This window comes from Pholcus phalangioides, unplaced genomic scaffold, assembly GCF_987345545.1.
Source record: "Pholcus phalangioides strain wild (caught in Gottingen) unplaced genomic scaffold, Ppha-v1.0 ptg000011l_1, whole genome shotgun sequence".
Taxonomy (NCBI): domain Eukaryota; kingdom Metazoa; phylum Arthropoda; class Arachnida; order Araneae; family Pholcidae; genus Pholcus; species Pholcus phalangioides.
The window spans coordinates 53,037,602-53,061,894 of record NW_028301604.1 but is presented as its reverse complement, the minus strand read 5'-3'; the positions used below and the strand labels follow the sequence as shown (position 1 = coordinate 53,061,894).

At 37.4% G+C, this 24,293-nt stretch overlaps 1 protein-coding gene across 2 annotated transcripts in view; it reads right to left on the bottom strand.

Moving 5' to 3' along the window:
- The window catches only part of Mgat2 (alpha-1,6-mannosyl-glycoprotein 2-beta-N-acetylglucosaminyltransferase), a 114,879-nt gene extending 100,540 nt beyond the window's left edge, over positions 1 to 14,339 (bottom strand). Inside the window, exons 1-2 of one of the 2 annotated variants that reach the window (XM_089239672.1) lie at positions 14,264 to 14,339; positions 6,497 to 6,538 (exon numbers count right to left, since the gene is read on the bottom strand). The gene's annotated coding sequence lies outside the window, so the exon portion shown is untranslated. Of the gene's footprint in view, positions 1 to 6,496; positions 6,539 to 14,146 lie in introns of both variants that reach the window. The other variant, XM_089239671.1, reaches the window with a different exon arrangement.
- Between the last annotated feature and the right edge of the window lie 9,954 nt (positions 14,340 to 24,293).

Here is a 24,293-nt window from a genome sequence, read left to right as displayed (position 1 = left end):
CTTTTTTGTTTTATTTCCAGAACTAATTTTCGGTTTTGTACCAGTAGATATTTTGAATGTGTTCACTGTTGCTTTTCCCGCTTCTTCTTCGGAGGTAGTGGACTCCCTCCGGAATCTAGCGGAGCAACAGCAGCCACAACTATTGCATGGTTGATTGGATGAAGTTTGAGTAGATGTGTTAGCAATCGGTTCGGTCTGAGTTGTAATAGAAACTTTTGTTACACTGTTAGTCTTGTTACTAGTCGGTGATTGTGAAGTCGTATTGGCGTATGATTTACCAACTATTGGAGCTTGGTTTAGATGTTATGCGATGACGTGCTTCGATATACGAGATGTTATTAAGGACCTTAATCTTCTGGATCTCTTTTTCTTCGTTCCACTTTGGACATTTTCTGTCAAATGCGGGGTGATTGCCACCGCAATTGACGCACTTGAATGGTGAATTAGTGCAGTTGTCCGAAATGTGGTCGTTCTCACCGCATTTTGCGTAGGTGGGTTGACTTCGGCACGCCATTCGTGAGTGACCGAATTTCTGGCAGTTGAAGCATCTTACTGGGTTAGGTATGTATGGCCGGATTTTGAGGCTGTAATAGCCAATCTTGATATCTTTCGGCAATGTTGGTGATGAAAATGTCAGGATTATGTTACGTGATGGAGCTGGATTGCCATCTTTGCGGCTCATGATATGCTTGGCAGATGTTACGCCTTGAGACGCCAGCTCCTCTGTTAGTAGTTCTTCATCCATGTTAATCAAGTTAGTATCTGAAATCACACCACGTGAATAATTCAACGTGGGATGGATTTTGACTGTTATGGGCATATTTGCAAGAGATGTGAGCTTTTGAACGAGTTCAGATTGTTTAGGTGTGTTAGTTTCAATGAGAAGGTCTCCTGAACGAAGAGCCTTTACTGATTTTAATGTGCCTATTACGCCATAGAGAGCTTTGTCTATTACGAATGGTGACACTTTTGCCAGAGGTTTATCAGTATCTGAAGAATGCAAGAAGAAAAATGAAATGATAGGATCCGGTTCAGTAACAATTGTTTCACTCATGACAGTTCTTTGACGTTTTGGTGCATTTGAATTTTTCCCCATTTTGGAGATAGTTTGTTCGGCCCCTACCGACCATGCCCACCATGGAGCCTTACGAGGGGACACGCACACGTAACCGGTGAAGGTTAGTAGCAACGTCAGGTTAGGTAGGAACTATACACCACCGAAACAGGCGAGCAGACGCGTTCAAGATCCAAGATCGTCGTGAAGCAGCACCAACAAACCTCAACAACGTGCGGCAGGCCGGTCCCTCTACCTGCCCAGTAGTGTAACCCCTTCAGCCAATTGACCCAGACGGGGCTAATCCAGGCCTCCCATTTCGGCTGAATCCGAGGCCAAAGGTAGCGCATCAGGCTAACCAGGATCTCCATCTCCAGCCTTACGGGTCTCCATGCACGGCAAACATGCAGGTAGACATCGTCCCGGATGGGGCATACGCTAGAAGCAATGCCTCATCCGGGGTCGGGCCCACAATGAGGGGTTGGACACAAAAGACAAGGACATGTACAGGACAGACAGACGCAAGACAAGTATTGTAAGGTGTATGGAAATTAACATGTAATCTGGGCTATTGAAATGTGAATGATATGAGCACAAATATGCGAAGACAATGACGTGTGATAGATTTAGCGTTACCCAGGGTGCACCACGAGGAGGCCTATCACATCACACCCCGGGTATATAACTAGGTGTATGTTTGTGTTATACAGTAGTTCAGCTGATTTCCATGGCAAAACATTTTTTTTCAAAGGAACAGCGGACTTGAAATTTAAAAACCACAGAAAGTTGTATTTAACCAACCACTACTGGGAAATGTGTAGATGTCAAGCCGCACCTTAAAAAAGTCCTAGAAATGCTGCAGATTTTCACCCACTCTCAATATATCAATATAGCCTACATTTTACTTTGTTTGAATTATATTACAAAATCATTACATTTAGAGATGTGACGAATACTGATTTAGCTGAATACAGAATATTCGGCAGCCAAATATCAATCTTCTTAAAATTCATAATTATAAACAAAATTTTTGTTTTTAATTGTAAATAAAACTGTTGGTTATTTCAAGTGATTGATAATGAATTTTAATTATGTATTTTATTTAAATAATAAAAAAGTGGTAACTGAAAGATTTTTATTGCCATGATGATTGCAATCAAAAACGATGAAATATTGTATTTAATATTACTTACAAAACCAATTTATTTTTGACAGTTGTCACAATTTTAAATCTAATCAAGAAAATGTCAACCATTATTTACTGTGAACTAGTTATACATCATAAAATTTACGACTTTTCTTCTTTTTCCTCTTTAGATGTTCTTTACCCCTTGTGCTTTTCATTAGCTAAATATGTTTCTTGTCTAGATAAATTCTTCAGTTAGTGAACTTGTGTAATTGCAGTAGGATTCTATTTGCAGTTTCACATTTCACTTATCTAAGAAATTCACCCGGGCATAACCCCTTTCACAGAAAGGGATATACACCACACAATAAAATATTATCAGTGAATTTTTAATATATGCAAAAAAATTCCAATTAATATAATTTTTTAAAATTTGTTTATTGTGCTTAGAATTACACAGACATTTGGTGAATACCTAAATATTATTCAGCCGAACCGAATATTTGGCAAAAGGGCTGAATAGGCAAATACCAAATAACAGCGGAATATTTTTCCTATCTCTAATTATATTGTAAATAGTTTTAGAACTTTAGAGACAATTTTTTTTATCACTTTTTGACAATTACTTTCCTTATTCACCCCAAACTTGGCGCCACTCATAGAGTGGTGTCTACCCCGTGTAGAGGATGGCTTTTGAGTTGCCCCTGTTGACAAGGAGTGAATGAGCATGGTTTTGAAATCATAAAACTTCAAATGTTATTTGGTAAATTAGGCAGAGTTACGTGCTCAGGAGGAGCTACCATTTATGTTCCAAATGAGAAACTGATGATTAGAACCTGGATTATATGCACTAAAAAAAAAAGGAGCAAAATATGCACTAAAAATATGCAAATATACCTTAAAAAACGTTGAAATATACATTAAAAATAGAGAAAATATGCACTAAAAAACCAAAATATGATAATGAAAATACAAAAATATGCATTCAAATTGGCAGCATTAAAAGAATGACAATGCAATAAAAAAAAAACATACTTAAAAAATAAAAAAAAATGTAGAAATATGCTGATTCCGCAAAAAAACATTTAGTTTTCGGAAAACTCACCGTGTAATGCATTGCATATCATTAAGAAATAATTAAAAATGTTCTTACAGAAAAATATTAACTTACTTCGTCAAGAAGCATAATTCCTGTTGCAATATATAACGATATGCTTTTCAATATTTTGCATAGTCATGCTGTCTCTTATCCTGCAGTAGAATCTTATACGCAGAAAATGTCCTTTCTATGTCCACAGAGCATACGGGACAATATTTATAAAATTTGGCTTTCGATTCTTGAATTTCAGATGGTAATTGGACATCTTTGCCATTCAAATAACTGTTAATTGTCTGTAATGTCTGAAAAAATCAAAATTTTTCTCAAACACCATCCCCAATTTTTCTTTTATGGTCTCCCCCACAGAATCAGGAATGTCTAAAATGTGTTTTTGAGCTTCCCTTACAACCTATATGGCTTTGTTTGGTGAAAGACCCTGGGTTTCTAATTTGGGTTATGCTACTCTGCAACCAAAACAAATGTTTCAATGAGACACAAATCTCTTCTCAGCATTTCGCTGGGAAAAACCACTTTCACAGCAATTATGGCAGACAAATCGTTATCAAAAGACTCAACCTCACTTTTCAGATTATCAAAATTTTCAGAATAAAATAATGCTGCTTCCACCCACGTTCCCCATCTGGTCAAAACAGGCTCGGGTGGCAGGGGGATGCTTGGACATGTTTCTTTGTACACTTTTAAGTGCAATGGGGCTTTCACACACATATTTTTTCACTGATGAAATAACTTCATTCACTGACACATTTCAGCTCTCTAACTTTTTCTGCAATGCGATGCAACCCATGAGCTAAGCAAGTCACGTGTATAAGGTTAAGGTAAAACACTTTGAGTGCTTTTCCAGCTTTCACAATGTAAGGGACAGCATCACTGATAAAAGCAAGGACATTTTTGCAGTTGGAATCGCTTCCCGGCCATATAAAATGTGCAAAGAATCATTCATGAATCTAGCAATTCCAGAATGATCCATTTTTTTCAAGAGCCTTGCATGCGAGCAAATGTGGTTGAGATAGCCCTTTCAAATCCATTTTTCCACATATCAAATGTGCCACATAACGACCACAAGCATCAGTGGTTTCATCCACACATGGCTGTTTTCCAAATCAGTGTGAATTTTTTGGACCACTTGATCATATCAATCTCCAAATAGTTTTTCTGAATTGTTGATTCGTCCTGCTGATTTTTACAGTACTTTTTTAGGAAATTTCTAAAATTTATATTGTTTAGTTTGTAGAAAGGAATGTTGCTTTCTACCAGAGCATTGCATAAATCCATTGAAAATTCATTTTTTCTTTCACAGTGCGAACTTGAAACAGTAGTCAACAGTGTCTGCATAGAATGTTGTTCACTTTCCTTTCCTAGCAGTATCACCACTCGTTTTCACGTGATGGTCAACTTGGAATTTCTTTTTGCAAGCAATATTTTTTTCACATAGCCTGCAATATATTATATGCCATCTGTCATGAAATCTTTAAGGTTTTTGGAAACCCATTTTTTTTAATAAATCGCTTCTGCATCCTTTAATTTTAGGCATTTACTCATGGAATGAAAACTTTTTCCACGAAACACTGGGATTTGATGCAATGAATTTTTGTGCTGCTTGCAGTGGCGACTTTTTTTAAAATGAAAACTGACTCACATTTGCACTTTAAAGTTGAAAGATCATTGTAAACCATCTTCAGCTGTACGATCACAGATATTATCAAGCTTGATGAAAAGCTGTGGCTATCCCAATCTGATTGCTGGGGGGACAAAGTCGAGTGCTGCAACTTGCCAGGAAAATCCATTCGGGTAAAAAATCAGTGACCTTGAATTTTGTAAATTTTTGAATTTTCAGCAGCTCTTTCAAGGAGAGACCGGACGGATTAACGGTTCCATGTCTATAGCACATTAAAAAAACCTGTCTTTGGGTGGAGTTGTGAAGGATAAATAAAAATTTAATACTTTTGCATTGAAAATTTTTGTTCGAATGAAAAAATATTTTTGTAGTGCTTGCAAAGCGTGAAGAGAACACATGTGTGGTTAGCCTGCAAGTTTTTTTTACCCCAATACAGTACTGTACTTTGCAATAATCAAACTACTTTTCAATAGAGATCTCTATTTTTCAAGGTCACGACATAGCACGACTATGGAAGATGGGAGGAGGGAAAGTGATGCTGAAGCACAGAGCATAGGCGGAGATAGACTTGGAAGTCTGGGGAAGTCTACAGAGGAATAAAACCTTAGAGGAGATATAGGAGTGCACATCTCTCTAAGAACAAAACACACTCAGAAAAAAATGGTTTTGCCGCAACAAAAGTTTTTGGCATCCTTTTCCGAAATTCCGGAGGCAAAATTAGCTATGTAGTGCAGAAAAATGTGAAAATACACTATAGGAGCAGGATGGCGCAGGATGTTAATTTTGGGGCATTGTGGCACAACCGGAGCAAAGTTCCCACCACTGTACCATGGAATGGGGTAAGTCATGCCAAACTAATGTCATGTTTTTAACTGATATAGTCCCTCACATCGTGTATTAACTTAGATATGTTGCTAAGTCTATAATATGGTACCTTAAGTCTGTACTTGTGATTAAATATTTCATAAATGTTAAATGTTTTGACATTTTTAAATATTTTATAAATGTTTTGACATTTTTGAAGTTCAGTTATTTCTAGTAATTATTTCAGTTAATGTTTAACGGCCTGGGTCATTATAGTGTTGTGGGTTGCTCTTCAAATCAATGGAGATCCCAACTCAGTAATCTCAGTAATTTAATTGCACAACGTGCATTGTACGTAAGTCAAAGGAACATTGAGATAGGTTTGAAAGGTGATATAGTATCAATGGTCCAAGGACCACCCCACATATGGCAATTTCTTTTTCAGACATCCCATTCAGCAGTTTGTTGTGGCCTTTGTATTAGCATTTGTAGTTTGAATTTCTTAATACTTACAATATCAAAGTTATACAGAATATAGTCTCTAGAATTCCTGAATAACCATAAAACAATGATGAAGTAGGCATTTACGACCAGGAAAAAAAATTTTGCAAAAAAAAAAAAAAAAAAGTTTAAAAATAGACAAAAAAGACATTCATAGCATTTCGACTGAACTTCTGGGATCCAGTATTCAATAAGAGAACCTATTTTTGAGAGACTAACACATCATACAGTATAAAAATAATACATATCAATGTAAGTAAGAAGTTGAAAGTATACTTTTCAAGTAGGCTTAGATTTCTTGCTATGTTCTTTGTATATCTAAAAAATATGAAAAATAAAAAATTAATAAGTATCTTATTGAGAAAAAAATGACATCAATATTAAAAGTAAATGATGAAACGTGTGATTGAAGCATGTAATTTAAACTGAACACAATCATATTTCAAAAAAGTGGCAATAAAGGAGCTGTTTGTTTTTGCCCCTTCCTCTTTGATTGCATTCATGCATTTGACTATAATCTCTGAATCTGTTTCTATATTCATTTCTGACAAATTTTTCAGTTTCTTCCCCCATCTGTCAGTCAGAAATAACTTGTCAGATTGACTTTTTTCCCCCCTATAACTTACTACAAACTGGTGTATAGTATATTACCAGACTGGCTGATTCAGAATACTTTTTGCTAGTGATTAGACATTCACGCTTTCCGAATTCCAAAACCAAACAATATATTGCATTTAGAAACATTTATCAAGCAAAAAAGCTGGGCTCAAGGGCAATGCCCCCCCCCCCCCAGCGTCAAAGATGGAGTCGACTGATCTAATGTATATACTTATATAAAGTTATGTATATACGTATAGTTTATCACTGAAGAGCCAAAAAAAACTTGTAAACCTGCCAAATATCGTGTAGGGCCCCCGCGAGCCCGCAGAAGTGCCGCAACACGACGTGGTATGGACTTGGCTAATGTCTGAAGTAGTGCTGGAGGTAATTGACACCGTGAATCCTGCAGGGCTGTCCATAAATCCATAGGAGTAAGAGGGGGGGTGGAGATCTCTTCTCAACAGCACGTTGCAAGGCATCCCAGATATGTTCAATAATGTTCATGTCTGAGGATTTAGGTGACCAGCGGAAGTGTCTAAAGTCAGAAGAGTGTTCCTGGAGCCACTTTGTAGCGATTCTGGATGTGTGGGGTGTCGCATTGTCCTGCTGAAATTGTCCAAGTCCGTCGGAATGCACAATGGACATGAATGGGTGCAGGTGATCAGACAGGATGCTTACGTACCTGTCAGAGTCGTATCTAGACGTATCAGGGGTCTCATATCACACCAACTGCACACGCCCCATACCATCACAGAGCCTCCACCAGCTTTAACAGTCCCCTGTTGACATGTAGGGTCCATGGATTCATGAGGTTGTCTCCATACCAGTACACGTCCATCAGCTCGAAGCAATTGGAACCGAGACTCGACAGACCAGGCAACGTGTTTCCAGTCCTCAACAGTCCAATGTCGGTGTTGTCTGGCCCAGGCGAGGCGTAAAGCTTTGTGTCGTGCAGTCATCAAGGATACACGAGTAGGCCTTCGGCTCCGAAAGCCCATATCGATGATGTTTCGTTGAATGGTTCGCACGCTGACACTTGTTGATGGCCCAGCATTGAAATCTGCAGCAATTTGCGGAAGGGTTGCACGTCTGTCACGTTAAATGATTCTCGTCAGTCCCATTCTTGCATGATCTTTTTCCAGCCGCAGCAATGTCGTAGATTTAATTTTTTACTGGATTCCCGATATTCACGATACACTCGTGAAATGGTCGTACGTGAAAATCCAAATTTCTTCGCTACCTCGGAGATGCTATGTCCCATCTCTCGTGCGCAGACTATAACACCATGTTCAAACTCACTTAAATCTCGATAACCTGCCATTGTAGCAGCAGTAACCGATCCAACAACTATGCCAGGCACTTGTTGTGTTATATAGCCGCTGCCGACCGCAGCACCGTACTCTGATTGGTTCCATATCTCTTTACTTGCATACGCATGCCTGTACCAATTTTTTTGGTTCTTCAGTTTATATATGAATTGACATCATCATCATCGTGCCCCCCCCCCAGACTTCCAAGTCTATCTCCGCCTATGCTCCAGACCTTAGATCCTTACATCGAGTTGAAATTGGCAATGGCAGTTTAGCGGACATGCATGTGTGATGCCTCAAAGCAGAATGTTTTGCACTGTTCTGCAATGAACCCTCGACTGACCAGAAATGTTCTGACAGTATAAATTCCCATAACACTGTTTCTTCACTACATTTTTCTTAAAATTCTTCCAGATTGTTCTGCAGTAGCACTGATTGTTCTGGGACGTATGTCACATATTTTGGCATATTCTGCTATGGGTGTGATGTATCAGGAAATCAGATGTTGGATTGAGTTGAAATTGCCAATGTTGATTTAGTGAATACACATGTGCGATTCTTTATATCCAATGTAGACATCAGCAGACATGGTAGAACCAATTTTGCGAGCGAGTACACATGCATAAATGCCAACATCGCTTTCTTTCAACAAGCAAGGAGGAAAGAATGACCTATTTATAGATAGCTCTGTTGTTGGTGGTAGAGATGTAAAATTCTTGAGAATAATCTTTAGGAGAATATTCTTGAGGTATATTCTCAACGAGAAAAATATTCAAGAATATTCTCTGGAAGGACTACTATTATAACTTGAGAATATTCTTATTATTCTTGATGAGAATATTCTTATTATTCTTGATGAGAATATTCTTATTATTCTAAATGAGAATATTCTTATTATTCTTGATGAGAATATTCTTATTATTCTAAATGAGAATATTCTTATTATTCTTGATGAGAATATTCTTATTATTCTTGATGAGAATATTCTTATTATTCTTGATGAGAATATTCTTATTATTCTTGATGAGAATATTCTTATTATTCTCCTGTTATTTATAATATAAATATATATAATATCTTTGAAAATATTCTTGGAAGGACTATTTTTATAAATTACTAGGGAATATTCTTCTTGAAAATAATAAAAGTTATTTATAATAGTCCTTCCACAGAATATTCTCCTCGGTGAGGATTTTCTTCAGTTATTTATAATAGTAGTCCCTCAAGAATATCGTTGAGAATATTCTCTGTCCCACTCAAGGAGACGGGAACATTGAAGTTTAAAAGCAAGAAAATGAAACCAACATAGCTGAATTGCACAAATTACAAAGAAATGTGTGATACAGAATTTAAGTTTATATACATTGAAGAAAGCAACAGTTCTGTATCTTCTTAGAATGAAGGTGATTCTATAAGAATAACTTCATATGTCAATCAACTTCAAGTTTTACGCTTTGCTTTGACTTAATTTCTGAAAATTTATCCAATTTTAAATAACTTTTTAGGGTTTTAATCTAAAGGTTTCTAAAATTTTCATAACCAAACTTTTAAAACCTCTGATCATGACCAGGAGAATATTCTCAAACTAAAAGGTGGTATTGGGGGGGGGAAGAATGATTATACTAAAAATTGTTTTGTTGCAAATGTTTCAGGCAATGAAAACTGATTCATAGTTCATAATACAAACAAAATTAGTAAAACAAAAATTAAATTATTTAAAAGAAAAATTAATATTCTTGATTATTCTCCAATTTTTACATCCAAGATGTGAGGCGAATATTCCCAGAGAACGAGAATATTCTCGTTCTCTGGGAATATTCGCCTCACATCTCTAGTTGGTGGAGTCAGATAATCAATTTTCCAGCTACTCTATTGAAAAGCAAAAAGTGACAACTGATTTCTCACATAACCATCTTGCATTTCGTGAAATAACTGTTTTTTATTAATTTTTTGCACTGTTTTTGTCCAAGGAATTTTGTAATTTTTTTTAGCAGAAGCCACAGATATTACTTAGTATCAAGATATTTACTTTTTATTTTTCTGGAATTTTATTTTTGGTAAATGTTTTATCTAACTCATGTATGCAGTGTTAAATCAATGAGAAGTAGCTATGCTCAGAAAATCTATAAACCAGGAATTAGAAATTTCTCTTGATGGGAGGGGGGGGGGGGAAGTTAGTGAATATACCTTTCAAATATTTAGTGTTCATCAGGTATGAATTAATTTGAAAAAGTTAAATTGGAAGAAATTATTTCATCATTTTCTTCATAAATCTCATTTTCGTGAGGACCCTTCTTCGCTTGAGGCTTCGGCCATGCATTAAGACGACGGCACTGTTCACATCCTAGATCATGTCGTAACTAGGCTAGCGCAACTGGAGCACTACCCTAGGAGTCCCAAGCCATGCAAATAGGGCCCCACAAAAATGTACACTTACTTTGCATAATTGCCATTTCAATAAACTCTTCTCCCTTCACTGCAACCTTAAACACTCTAATTGCAATATAAAAGACTCTTCTGTTATCAAACCTATATTTTCCAATTCTCTCCTATGCCTCTGGGACTCCTATACTGTTAGCAATGCCGATAAACTGGAATCAATACAAAATAAATCCACCTGCTTTATCTATGATCTTGGTCCTCCTTTATGTCTGTTTTTTTGCCAAACTAAAATGCAAACTAAATCTTCTCCCTCTAAGTACTCACTGTCCTTTTTCTAGATTAACTATGCTTTTTAAAATTCTCCATGGACATTTAAATTTCGACCCCTCCACTGTTATCTCCAAGCCAACACATATCTCTAGCAGACTTGACCATCCACTTAAGATAAACCCTATCTCTGTTTCCACCGATTGCTTTAAATTTAACTTCTTTCCACATACTATAGCTGAATGAAACTTGCTCCCCTCCACTGTAAAAGGAGGGGAACTCAAGCCCTTTATATTTTCAAAAAATATACAGCATTTTTTCTGTCACCATTAACTGCATTCTCATGTATAGGCCTCAGCCAACATTATTGTATAAATAAATAATAATAACCCTTTTAGTAAGGGCCCAAGAAAAAAGTCTACCCTGCTATGACCCTGGCATTGATGGATTAAAAGAGAGGGGAAGACCCCATTCCTGAGAGCAAAAAAGAATTAAACATTCTCTGGGGGGAATCTAATACACTCAGGCTCCCCCTAGTTTAATGCATCTCCCAACCAACCACCCCATCCACAAAATTACATAAATCTGTCACTGGATCAGAAACACTAGGCGGGTCTCCAAGCCAGACTTTTCACAGAGGGTCCTTCTATAGTAAATTTATAGCATGGAAAAACATTACGGTTATTGCCCTGTCAGTTCCACTTAGACGCATCAGAAGTGTTTCAGACCTGTGGGTGCTCGACTTGGTCTTCATAGAGGAGATTTTAAGTTCTGAATTAACTACAGGGAGTGCTCAATTCTGTGCAAAATACTGTGGGTGCTGGACTGCACCCCTGGCTCTGACACCACTGGTCCCACACTTGTGGGAGCCATGACTTGTTAAACATAGATCAGGCGCTGATGGGAAAGTGAGGGTGTTCTGTGTCCAGGAAATAAACATTTAAACAAAACATATTCACTGACTGATCTTAGTTGCAACCCACTCTCATGTCAAAGTTGGCCCCGACCATAGCCAGTACAGAGGCGGCAACTGCCCTCACTGCCCCCAAATTCATTAAAAAAATTGTATTATTAGCATGGGTAAGAGGATGGAGGTTGAAATTATTTCCCCGGAGAGGCACATTAGACATTTGACTTCTTCAGAAGCAGTCAGCCAACATAAAGCGTTGGTGTGAGGCATATTGTGCTCTGTAGGAAAACAGTCATACTGCTTTCCTGGTGAGTGGATGGTGTGACGCTGATCAAAAACAGCACAGAAAACCTGCCCCTGGGAAAACCCATCAACCTTTCTTCTCACTGTGCTAGTGTGAATGGACTATAGATGCATTTTGGAACTTTATGAAGTTTCTTTCGCAGTAGAAAAGGAAATAGTGAATCAAATAATCAAAATAAAAAAATATATAGTATAGGTTGTAGAGAAACTGAAGCTATCATTTTGATTTTGTCTTTCAACATGTGAATAAATAACTTCCCTTATGTTTTTAATTTTTATTGTACTTTAGTTTAGTTTATTTTCTACTGAGGTATGATCTTCACAAAGATCCAAAATGTGTGTAGCTATTCTAATACTAATCTATAGGCGTTTTGGGCATTCATCTTCTGTTTATACAAACATGCTCTTCAAAGGTAAAATTCATTATAGACACAGTAGCGTATTTGCGGAAGGGCTTCACAAACTGAAAAAAAAATTAGGCACCAGCAAAATTTCATGGGCATCAAGCATTTTTTACGGGCAAAATCAGTTCAGAATAACATCTTTTCTGACTTGTCTGGGACTTGGGAACCTCTTTCCATGCCAGCAGACATGTTGGCATAATTTTCAATAATTTTGTACTGTCCTTAGACTTTAAGTTATCATACATGAAAAAAAATCAGGTGTCAATGTCAATTTTTAGTCACCACGGCAACCTGGCATTTGTCAAGCCCTGATTTAAAAGGAGGGAGCGGGCTATAGCCCAGGGCAGCAAGGTTTTAAGGGCTGGCAAATTCAAGTAAATGGTGGTGAAAAATACGAAAAGGGTGACAAACTTTGAATAGCCTGTAGTTGGAAAGTAATATATACGCCTCTGTATAGACAGAGTGGCTTTTACTTGTGAATACGTGAGGATTTATGACCCTTATTCATTGTACTTTTACAGGAAATGATGCATATAAAAATCTCTTTAAAAATTATAGGGATTGACTTATATAGGCCTACAGGTTAAATTTTGTGAAGTGGGGAGGTCAACTTTTATAAGAGCATACAGCAGAGCTCGACAAATCAAAAAAATTTACGTGTCAGCCAAATTTTGTAGGAGCCAAGTATCAATTTTTTTCGTAAAAAAAGTGTTTTAAAATTTTTTTTTTCTGGAACTGATGACCCCCACCCATGTTGGAAGACAGTTTAATATGAAATCAGAAAATTTTCACATACATTGACTCCAATTTAACAATCACGTATATAAAAATTTTAGAGGTGCCAATATTGATTTTATAGTTGCCATGGCGGCTGGGATTTGTCCAGCACTGGTATATAGACCTTCGTTACACTTTCCCACAGTACAATGAATGAATGAACGAAAAAACTTCGCCACTGGACTTATCCCGTCGCCGAGATCTCTTCCAGCCCAGCTTCGTGGCTGAGTCTGGAACACTTTATTTTGTCCAAAAAAAAATTTTTACAAGATATTTTCCCCAGACAATTGGGTACTGTCGCAATTAACAAATTTTGTGATTACAGATGAAATGGGGTTGAAGAAAAGTTTTTGGGTTTCATTAAGATGGATGTATATTTTAAAAGCAATTGGAGGGGTCCACATGCCACCTCATCTGTTTTCTATAGTACAGTAGAACCGCAATTACTAAGGGTGAAAAATTTCAAAACAGTCTCTGACGGTAAATCTGCACCTAACATGAAATCATTAGTGACAGTAATAATAATATCATAATAGTATATACTGTCTGTCAGACCAGACACGACCCAGGCTCTGCCCCTTACGGGATAATAGTGTGTATATATATACATAAATATACTAGCAATAATATTTGATTATTAGAAAAAGGTAAATACTGTATTACTTAGAAAATTTTAGATGCTGTTTTGTGCAAAAAAACATACATAATGTATGACAGTAAGGAACTTGAGGAGGAATCTATACCCATACTGAAAAACGTGATCTGAGCAATCATCTATTAACGCAAAGTTAACTAACATATATCATTAGTTGTGCATTGCAGAAATATTTTACAAAAGCGAATGCCAAAATACCACAGCCATTGGGTATGTGCAGGTTTGTCATAGTGTTTAGAAAGAGGTATTGGGTAAGAAGTTTTATTAAATTTTAAGAGTTGTGTTTGAAACTTTTCAAGGATACACATATTATCATACCATTCTTTTAAAAATCATTTCCTCAAGTGCAGATTTCTTTTTTCTTGTTCGAATAATAACAAAACACATCATCAAATTCCCTCATCATAGTTGAGTGATATAACGATAGATACGTACGTATAGAGCAAGAGATTTCGCAGACGATACACTACATTCCGCTGCCGTAAGTGTTTAAACCCTCTCGAAAGCCGTACAACAATACAATACAATAATAATTATACAGGGCTCTCGGCTACTATGACCATCCCCTGATCATTAAAAAAAAAAAAAAATTGAGAATAGCGATGCCAAGATCATAACAAAAACATCTAGGAAATTAGAAAAAAGAAATGATGCCTATCAATTATACATTAACAGTCAATAATTAAAAAAAAAATAATTGTCAAAATTAAATGACAACAAAAACCATGAATGTCGCAGGTGATGACAACAACAAAAGCATAAGAATCATAGCACAGATAATGACAACAAAAAAAGTATTGAAACAAAGCAAAGAATAGTAATACTGAAAAATTTATACACATATATATATATATACACACACACACACACACACATATATATATAGTGAGTATCGATAGGATGAAACTTGAACACCAACACCTAGACGAAACGGGAACTACAAGTGACGAAACGTTCAAAGAGAGGAATAATAATATTAGGAGGAGTCGACGCAAAATCTCGCCAACAAGAGACCGGAAAATGAAGATTGCGGAAAGTAGCATTACGCACAGAATCATAATGACTGCAATAAAAAAGAAAATGAGAAGCAGTTTCCAAATTGTTACAATGGCTACACAATGGACTATCCGCCCTATTAATGCGATGTAAATACTCAAAAAGAGGAGCCCTGTTACAGAGGAGCTTGTAAAACATATTTTCAAATTTACCGGACGAAAAAAAGGATGAATACAATTTGCAACAATCATAAAATGGACGGAAATCAGGAAGTGTATTTTTAAGTGATTGAGTGAAATATTTTTTATATCGGGATTTAAAAATTGAGATCAGATCTTCTGGGTAGAGGCTGGAAGGGGTTACACGCTGAGAAGAAGCCGCAGTGCGAACGTGACTATCAATAATCTCATTAAAAGTAATGCCAGAGTGACCAGGGACCCAGATAATAGAAATGTGATTAGAAAGAGAGCTTGTGAAAACAAGCTGGTAATAAAGAAGAAAAATGACTGTAGGAGAATGGAATGAGAACGCTCGTGCTGCAGAAATAACAGATTTGGAGTCTGAGATTATGACAATGGGTTGCCGAGAACCAGGAATAAAAAATCGGAGGCCAAGAATGATTGCAAGAGCTTCCCCGGTAAACACAGAAGAGCTAGAATTGATAAACCATGTCTTGACGACGTTAGTTAAGGGACAGAAAGCACCGCAGACAACATGGTTTTTCTTAGAGGCATCCGTGGCGATGATGATGGAAGATGGGTCCAAGGAGTCTAAATAGTGCTGGAACGAAAGTTGCAAAGAACCATGGGGGAAACTTTTCTGAAAATCCAAGTCATCAGTGATGAAAGAAACGTTTTGAAGATGCCAAGGGTAAAAATCAAAAATAGGTTGAAGAGTGCTTGTAAGATTGAAATCAATAATATCGGAGAAATTTTCCATTTTCGTCCTCAGAGGGGGGGCTAAACGTCTGAAACCTGAGTCCCACAGATTAGAAGGGCCCTGGGAGGGTGACGCCGTTGACCGAATGCAAGCAGAGCCACATCGAGATGAAAGGAGTTCAGTAAGAGTCGGTAATGCCAAAATCATTCTCATTTTGTCAATTCTAGTAGATATAGGTAAACCTAAAATCGAACGCAAAGCAGAGTGATAAATAATATTAATTTTAGAAAGAGATGAGCGAGAGGAATTGAACCAAGCATGTGCACCATAGCATAGAAGACCAGACACCATATTTAAGATAATGGGTTTCGTATACCTGCAAGGAACATTTCGAGAACGGAATGCGATGGACCGACAAATATTTAAAATAAAAGTGCCTTTAGTTTTAATTGTACTGAGTTGTTTTGCCCAAGTCAGAGATCTATCAAAAAAGACCCCCAGAATTTTTATGAAGGGATCAAAAGGAACAGACACTCCACCAATTGTAAATGTAGGAACATGAAAGGAACGTTTCCTAGTAAAAATTGAAAATTTTGACTTGGGAAGGGAGATAGTGAGACCACTGTCTTCGGCCCATTGCATGGTCTTAGATACAGCGAGAGTAAGAGAAGATTCAGCGGAGGATCCATCCGAACTACTTGCGGCCAGGAAAATATCGTCCGCATACAAGAAGAGATGAATGTTAGGAGGCAAGTATGAAGGTAAATCAATCGTAAATAAAGCGAACAGAAGAGGCGATAACGAAGAGCCTTGAAGGAGACCAGTAGTAGGAGAAAACGTACTGGACTTCCTGCCTCTCCAGTGAATAAAATGGAGACGGTTGATGAGGTATTCATAAAGCCACGATAGGAATTTCTTATCGAACCCCATTCGTGCTAATTTGTTAAATAGAAGATCATGACGAACCGAATCATACGCTGCTTTCAAGTCTAAGGCAATGAGATACAAGACATGAGAGTTCTTGAAAGCATCCCAGATAGTGGACACAATGTCTCGTAAACATGATTCTGAACCAGTTTTGGGGCGAAATCCATAAAAGCAGGAAGAGAACAAATTAAATTTGAATGAAATCCAATTTAATCTAAAAAGAATGAGGCGTTCGAAAATTTTGTTCACAGTGTTAATCAGAGTGAGAGGTCTAAAAGCAGAGGGTTCCGATGGTGAACGGCCAGGTTTTGGAATAAAGACAATTCTGCCTTCCTTAAATGAAGGAGGGATATAATTTGATGACCATAAATCATTGAACGCATGTAGAAATTCCAGACCTTTTTTTGGAAGACTTTTATAGACTCGTAGTGGGATACTGTCTGGACCCGGAGTACTCGATCTACCAGTCCGAAGAGCTCGCAGTAATTCTATATTTGTAAACGCCATATCCATATGTTCACCGAATGAATGAGGGGGCCCCACAAAGACATGAGGGGGAACCCTACGACCGCACGGGAAATGATGATCGCGGAAGAGGTCAATTTGATCAAGAGCGTCGGCATAAGAGTTTTGGGAAATGACAAAAAAAAGATGAGAGTTATCAAAAGATTTGTTTGCGACGTATCTATGACGTCTTAGTGTTGAATAAATCTTGGAAGGCGGAGAGAAAGGAAGTATCTCATCTGAAAGAAGTTTGACTCTCAGAGTGCGAAGGTGGCACCGGAATTTAGCAGACAACCGTTTGTATGAGACCCAGTTGTCTTGCGAAGGAGAAAACCTAAAATGACGAAAGGCCAGTTTTTTCTCCTTAAGGAGAAGACGCCCTTCTTTATCAAGAGAAATACGAGGGTAACGAGGGCGCCTGGTGATAAAGGAATTATTTTGAACCATTTCAGAAATGGAAGCATAGAGAGTATCAAACGGTGCGTTAGCGGAAACCCTACTTAAATCTTTAAGTAAGGATGCCCAACGAATTTTGTATGAGTAGTAGATATTGGAACTTGACAATGAGGAGAATGAGATCATAGCAGGAAGATGATCACTACCAAATAATGATGACAACGGTGACCAGGATAGTGAACGATGAACCTCAGGCGATGAAAAACACAAATCCAGATAGGATTGCGTGGTAGCACCATAATAGGTAGGGCAAGTAGGAGGAGTAAGGCAAACATTATTGGATAAATACCAGTTATAAAGAGCTCGGCCAGCAGTTGAATCAAAATGCGAATTCCACGCAGAGAAATGGGCATTAAAATCACCAAGAAGAACAAAGTCCCCGGAAATAAAATTGAAAATTTCATTAATAGCTGTGAAAGAGAAAGGAGATGAGGGCCGGTAAGCATTGATGAGGTATAACGGACGATCTGTAAAAAATATTTTGACAATAAGGAGTTCAAACGATGAATCCACTCTTTTCCAAATAAATTGGGAGGGGTAGATTGAACGAACTGCAAGTACAAGACCACCCCCGAAATCGTCAGGTCTATCAGCACGATAGATATGATAACCCGGAAGGAAGAAATTTTTTGATGGCTTCAAAAAAGATTCCTGAAAGCATAAAGCATCATAATCTAACATATAATTATGTATCGCTAAATATTTAGATGAAATACCCCTAACATTCCATGAGATAATCTTGATATTACTGTCAACATTATTCATTATATAGCAAATAGTAAAAAAAAAAAAGGTAAGGAAAAAAAAAACATAAAAATAACCGACTTTAGGGGAGGGAAAAAAAAAAAACAACAAAACAAGTTTGAGCACAATAACAATGAAATCTTTTCACTGAATGCAGAAAGAAAAACAAGGGGGGAAAAAAAACTACGCACATAACAAAGGCAAAAAAGACAAAAAACATCGCTATCTACTTGATAACGATCGGGTGCGGGGGCACTCAAGTTCAGGATTGGGGCTCAGACCCCTTTTTTTGTCTTTTAATTGTTCGGCGTTGCTTCGCTCTTTCCGCGGGCGAAATGGAGAAATCATTACACTCGAATTCACTAGAGACATCGGAGATTAGACCTTTCTCAGATGATAGTGTGTCATTAACGTTTATACCAGAAGGACCGGAGGCCTCCATGTCCACAAGTGCACCGTCTGAAGCTGGCATGCACGTATTTCGGAGTGATGACTGAATTGAGCTCACGATCACCGGTATCAAGGATTTAATTGAGTTGTGGAGAGATTCTTGGAGACTGGCATTTAGCTCCTTGAGAACGATTTCTCTAAGAGCGTTTACCTCTGCATGAACAAGGGATCTGATCTCCTGTTTCAAAGAGTTAATGTCCGACGAAGTTGAAATATTGGCTCGACCAGCATACGACGTATCATTGGATTTGCACCTGGCTCGCGCAATGTTTATGGGGACATAATTTTCAGCTTTGTATTTGAGGACTTTCGCTTCAAAAACAAATGTCGGGCAATTACGGTCAGTGGCAAAGTGAGAAGCTTTGCAGTTTATACAAGAAACAGAGTTTTGACATTGGTCATAGTCATGGTTATCGCCACCACACTTTTTGCAAATTTGATTAGTAGCTCTGCAAAACTTTTTTCTGTGCGAATAGTTAAAACACTTTTGGCATTGTTTTGGTTGATCTATGAAGCGGCGTGGACGGAAAATTAGGAACCACAATTTAACCTCACTTGGTATATTTTTACCAAGAATCGTGACTAATACCGTCTGCAAGGGATTATTGTCTTTGATGAAACGACGGACACTGATAACCTGGAGGTTTTCACTTTGGAGCTCATCTGCGATTTCGCAAACCGGAATATCAGTAGGGACATTATTGAGAACAAATTTAGATGAGATGGATTCTGTAAGAAGGAAAGGTTTGACAGGAATATCAAATATATTGACTATCTTCAAGATCTCCTTAGCTATTTGTGGATCACCTGTGGTAATCAGAAGCTCACCGGCACGGGTGAAGCGAATTTCATGAATATTTTTGGGGTTTGAAATTTGGCCACAAATATATTTCTTCAAATCAATGGGTCTTGTTTTCGGAATAGCTTGCGGACCGGAAAGTTTGAGAGTAAAAAGACACGCTAGTTCGGAATGATCGATGATATCCATGTCGCAAATCGAGGACGACCAAACATTAAAAGGGTTAGGCACCTTACCTGTGCTAGCCGAAGCGAAGGTCTCTGACCCGGCAGAATTCATAGTTGTTTGGAACACCTTGACACTATTAGCCAGAAAATCTATGAACTTATCCCTGCTCTTGCGAAGGGCATTGTAACCACGTGGGGGAACAGAGCCCTTACCTTGAGTCCGAACTTTAAAAGATTTCACTTCAAATCGAAGAAATAATTTACGAACTATCAAAATAAATAATCACCGAACCACTAGAAAAGTATAGAATAATTCAAACACGTTGAAAGGAAAAAACGAGAAAAAAACAAATTTTTTTTACGAAAAACGCGAATTAACACTCGCACCTGTTACGACGATGAAAAAACACCATGTGCGTTGGCTTCTGTCACGTAAATCTCTCGAAAGCCGTAAGATAAACAACATTAATACGCGTGCGCGTTTTCGGTTCCTAATTAATTAAACAGGGTTTTCATCATCTCAGCCATACCCTGATTGGTTATATAGAAAATCAAGATCTCAAATTTTGATTTTGACTTCTGTCATCTCTGTATAAAACAAGGGTTAAGCTGAACGTATTTGCTAGAGAAAAATACGGGAAATTGAGCTTCGAAATACGGGAAAATACGGGACAATGCCAATTATTGACAAAAATTATGCCAAAAGTAAGCAAAGCTGCCAACTCGTGTTAAAATCCATGGAGGAAAGAATAACAGGAGGTGACATCAGGAACGGAAATTGAAGCCGTTGTGGCAACCCTATGGGCTGACGAGTAAGCCCAAACAAACCGCTCTTTTCCCTATACTTAAGGGCCCTTTCACACGGAGCGGATGCGGGTCCGGAAGAAGTTTTAACAATTGGAATATACTGCGCCTTTCAGACGAGCCGAAAAATCTCCGCACCTAGGAAATGTTCATGCGGGTCCGGACGTCGTCCGCATGTGTCAAAACCTAAGTGCGGGCTCCGCATCCGCACATAGAAGTTTTGACAATAGGTTTATTCGGAGCTATTCACACGATGCGGATGCGGAGCGAATTCGTCCGCATCTTTGGCTACTTTTTAAAGGTGATTTTTCACGGAATTTTCTTAGTTATTTGCCATAAATACCCTTAAAAACATCATATGATGGTCCCTGCTCATTAATATAATGTACCTATATACGTCTATCCCTTTGTTTCCTTCTGAGATGGAGATATAGCAACTTTAACTGCCTTTTGTCCATATTTCACAATTTTATACCACAATTTTTTGCCTGTCAACAACGGCCACTGACGGGACCAAAATTATAAGCCGTTCTGTTCATTACGAATATTTAATAGACAACATAATTCAATAACTTTTAAATTTAATTTAAAAATTTTAATTTTTTTTCTTCTTAAATTTTTAAAAATATTTAAAAAATATAAATATTTGAAATATTATTTTAAATATTTGTTATTTTTTTAAATTTTTAATGTTAATTTTTTTAAACTTAAAAAAACTACTTTTATTAAACAACGTTATCCACGTACGGTGTTCACTCAGGGCCGGATTAAGACGTTTGAAGACCCTTGCACATTTTTTTTTTATGGTGGTTCCCCCGATACCTACAAGTTTATTTTACTCGATATTCAGTCTATAAACTGAAAAAATGAAATTTTATATTTCAGAAGTGAGACTAATCTAAGGATGGGATTTCACTCTAAAAGGTTTATGAAAGTTATTTTATAAAACTTGAAAAATGTAACCAATAAACACATCTGTTACATTCGAGAGAACTTAACTGATCCGCCTATTGGTTGCATTTTTCAAGTTTTATAAACGAACTTTTATAGTGTAATCCCGGCCTAAGACAGAATTGTGATGTGAATAATTCTAAGCACAGGCATTTTGAAAGTCTCTACCCCTCCCCTTTTTTACTACTTGCAAATTCTTTGATATCTCCTGAATTTTTTTTTCTTTTTTTTGGAACATCGAAAGTTTTGGATGTTTTTGGATTTGATTTTTCGAACATTGGATGTTTTTGGAATTTTTCTTCCATATTTTTCCGAAAAGACGGATTTTTTTTTTTCAAAATATTTTGAAAATATTTGAAGACATTTTCTCCCATCGACTACTTGTGAGGATCGGAATGAAGACATCTTTATTCCCATATTCTATGTGGCTCCAGATTAAACCACCAAAGAATGCCTCCAGGCTGCCTATGGCCACTGAATCAGGGGTGAAGGAGAAAAATAATTACAAAAATTGCGAAAAAACAGTTTATATGCACGAATTTCGAACTAAAGATGCGGGCGATTCGTCCGCATCTTCAGCGCTCGTTTGAAAGGGTATGCGGACCCGCGTCCGCATCCGCTCCGTGTGAAAGGGGCCTAACGTGTTTTGCCGGATCGAATTCTTTTAAAATATTAATAACTAAATAAATTTAAGCACCATGACCATTTAATGCGTCTTCAGGTAATCTACATGATCCGATAAGGGGAAAGATAAAACTTTATCCTTGTATACGGGGTTTTTATATTTTTAATTTATTTTTGAAAGGGGAAGATCATTTTTCACTCTCAACTCGTCATAAGTTTTTAGTTCAGTGCCTTCAATTTATTTTAAAAATTTGATGCATCACATTAATGTCTATGGGAATATGATTAATTAAAATAATATGAAGCTGCAATAAAATGCAATTTCATAATTTTTTTCTTTTAACTGTTTATCTTGCCTTTTTGTTTCGTTCATCATTATGATAGATCCGGGACATTTCGAAAGTGTTTGAGGCCCGTGGGCGCTCGTCTTAAGCTTTACATGAGAAATTTTGATTTCTGAATCAATCCTGAGGTGCTCGAGCACCTTCTGACAGGGCCGTAGCTAGGATTTTTGGCAAACAGTATTTTGCCACCCCCGTGCCTCAAACATGGGCGGAGATACGCGGGGGGGGGGCAAAGGTGGAGTCGACTGATCTAATGTATATATGAGCTGACACAAGGGTGTAGCGAGAGGGGGGGACTTGGGGGTCTGGTCCCCCCCCCCAAAATGTGAGAAAATGACCGAAAAAGGGGAAAAAGATGGCCAAATCCATTGTTGTGTCACTTTGGTCCCCCCCAGAAATGAAAGTGGTCCCCCCCCCGAACGAAATTACTGGCTACGCCCCTGAGCTGACATCATCATCATCGTGCCCCCCCCAGCAATAATGACCTTGCCCCCCCCCAGACTTCCAAGTCAATCTCCGCCTATGGCCGCAAAGTACTGGAAGTGCTCGAGCGTCCTCCGCCACTGTGTATTTATGGTTTTGCTGCCTGTAGGCTGTACAAATTTCGCCACCCTTCTTCCGTTCCACTCTCATATTCTTGAATACGTATTACTGGAAATATATGCCACCCATCCGAACTTTCCGCTGTGTAGATGTATTGAGAAAAAAATATTAAAAAATAAAAAACTTTTTTTTACGAGCCGCGATAAGTCATCTCTCTGGCCTATAGTATTTAGAAAAATAATCTGAGCTGTTTTTTTTTTCTCTTCATTTTGTACCAATTACTTTGCTTTTAAAGTGGTATGTGTACGAAAATTTGACAAAAAAGTTTCGAATTGAATTCTAAATTGAAATCTAAAATTGTGTCTGTGTTCGTCGAGTTTTTGCCTGGAATGGAGAAATATTTCTACAATATTTTAATATAAACAGCTGAAAAGCTTTATATATGCTAATGTTTTGCATATATAATGTTTTTTCAAAAAAAGGCAGATTTTTTTTCAAACACCGCTTGTTCAAGTGTCTTTAAACATTGTATTTCTCTCAGCACTGAGGTATTACATGCTTTGGCATAATATTTTTAAAATTAAAATGCCGAGAAGAAATTTTGTGGCACAAGATATGGGTAAATTTTGGTTATTTTTGCAAAAGGTTCCATGTTGTAGAAGTTTATATTCGAAAACAAATAACAACTAAAATTGTAAAAGCTCTCGTTCAATTGTATAAATATATCCAAAGAATTTGAGAAAAAAAAATCGAGTTCCTAAAGTGAATAGTAAATTTTTAAATGATTTTTAAAAACGGGGATGATAGGAAAGCATGGGAAGCCACGGTTTGTTTGGGCTTACTTGGTCCCTTTAATAGAGCGATCACTGGCTTCATCTGGCAACCCAGATTCCCCATGCTTTCTCAACGGAGGCACTGGTCGCGTCACCTCCTGTTATTCTTTCCTCCATGGTTAAAATCACAGAAAAGTCGCCAATCACGGGAAATGAAGCGTCACTTCAAATTGCAGTGAATTGAAAAAAATAATAATAATAACATGACAAATATATGAGGTGGATATTCTTATTTCTAGTCGTAATTTCCGTAGTGTAATTTCTGAGTTTCTTATTTTAATTGCTGATTTGAAGAATAAAAAGTCAAGTTGTCAAAGTCATCCTTGAAAATAAGTGAAAAATCGGAACATTTTTGCAAAAAAGCCGGGACAGCCAAAAAAACAGAAAAAACCGGGACTGTCCCGGGAAATAAGGGATAATATTAGGTCACCCTAACAACGGTGT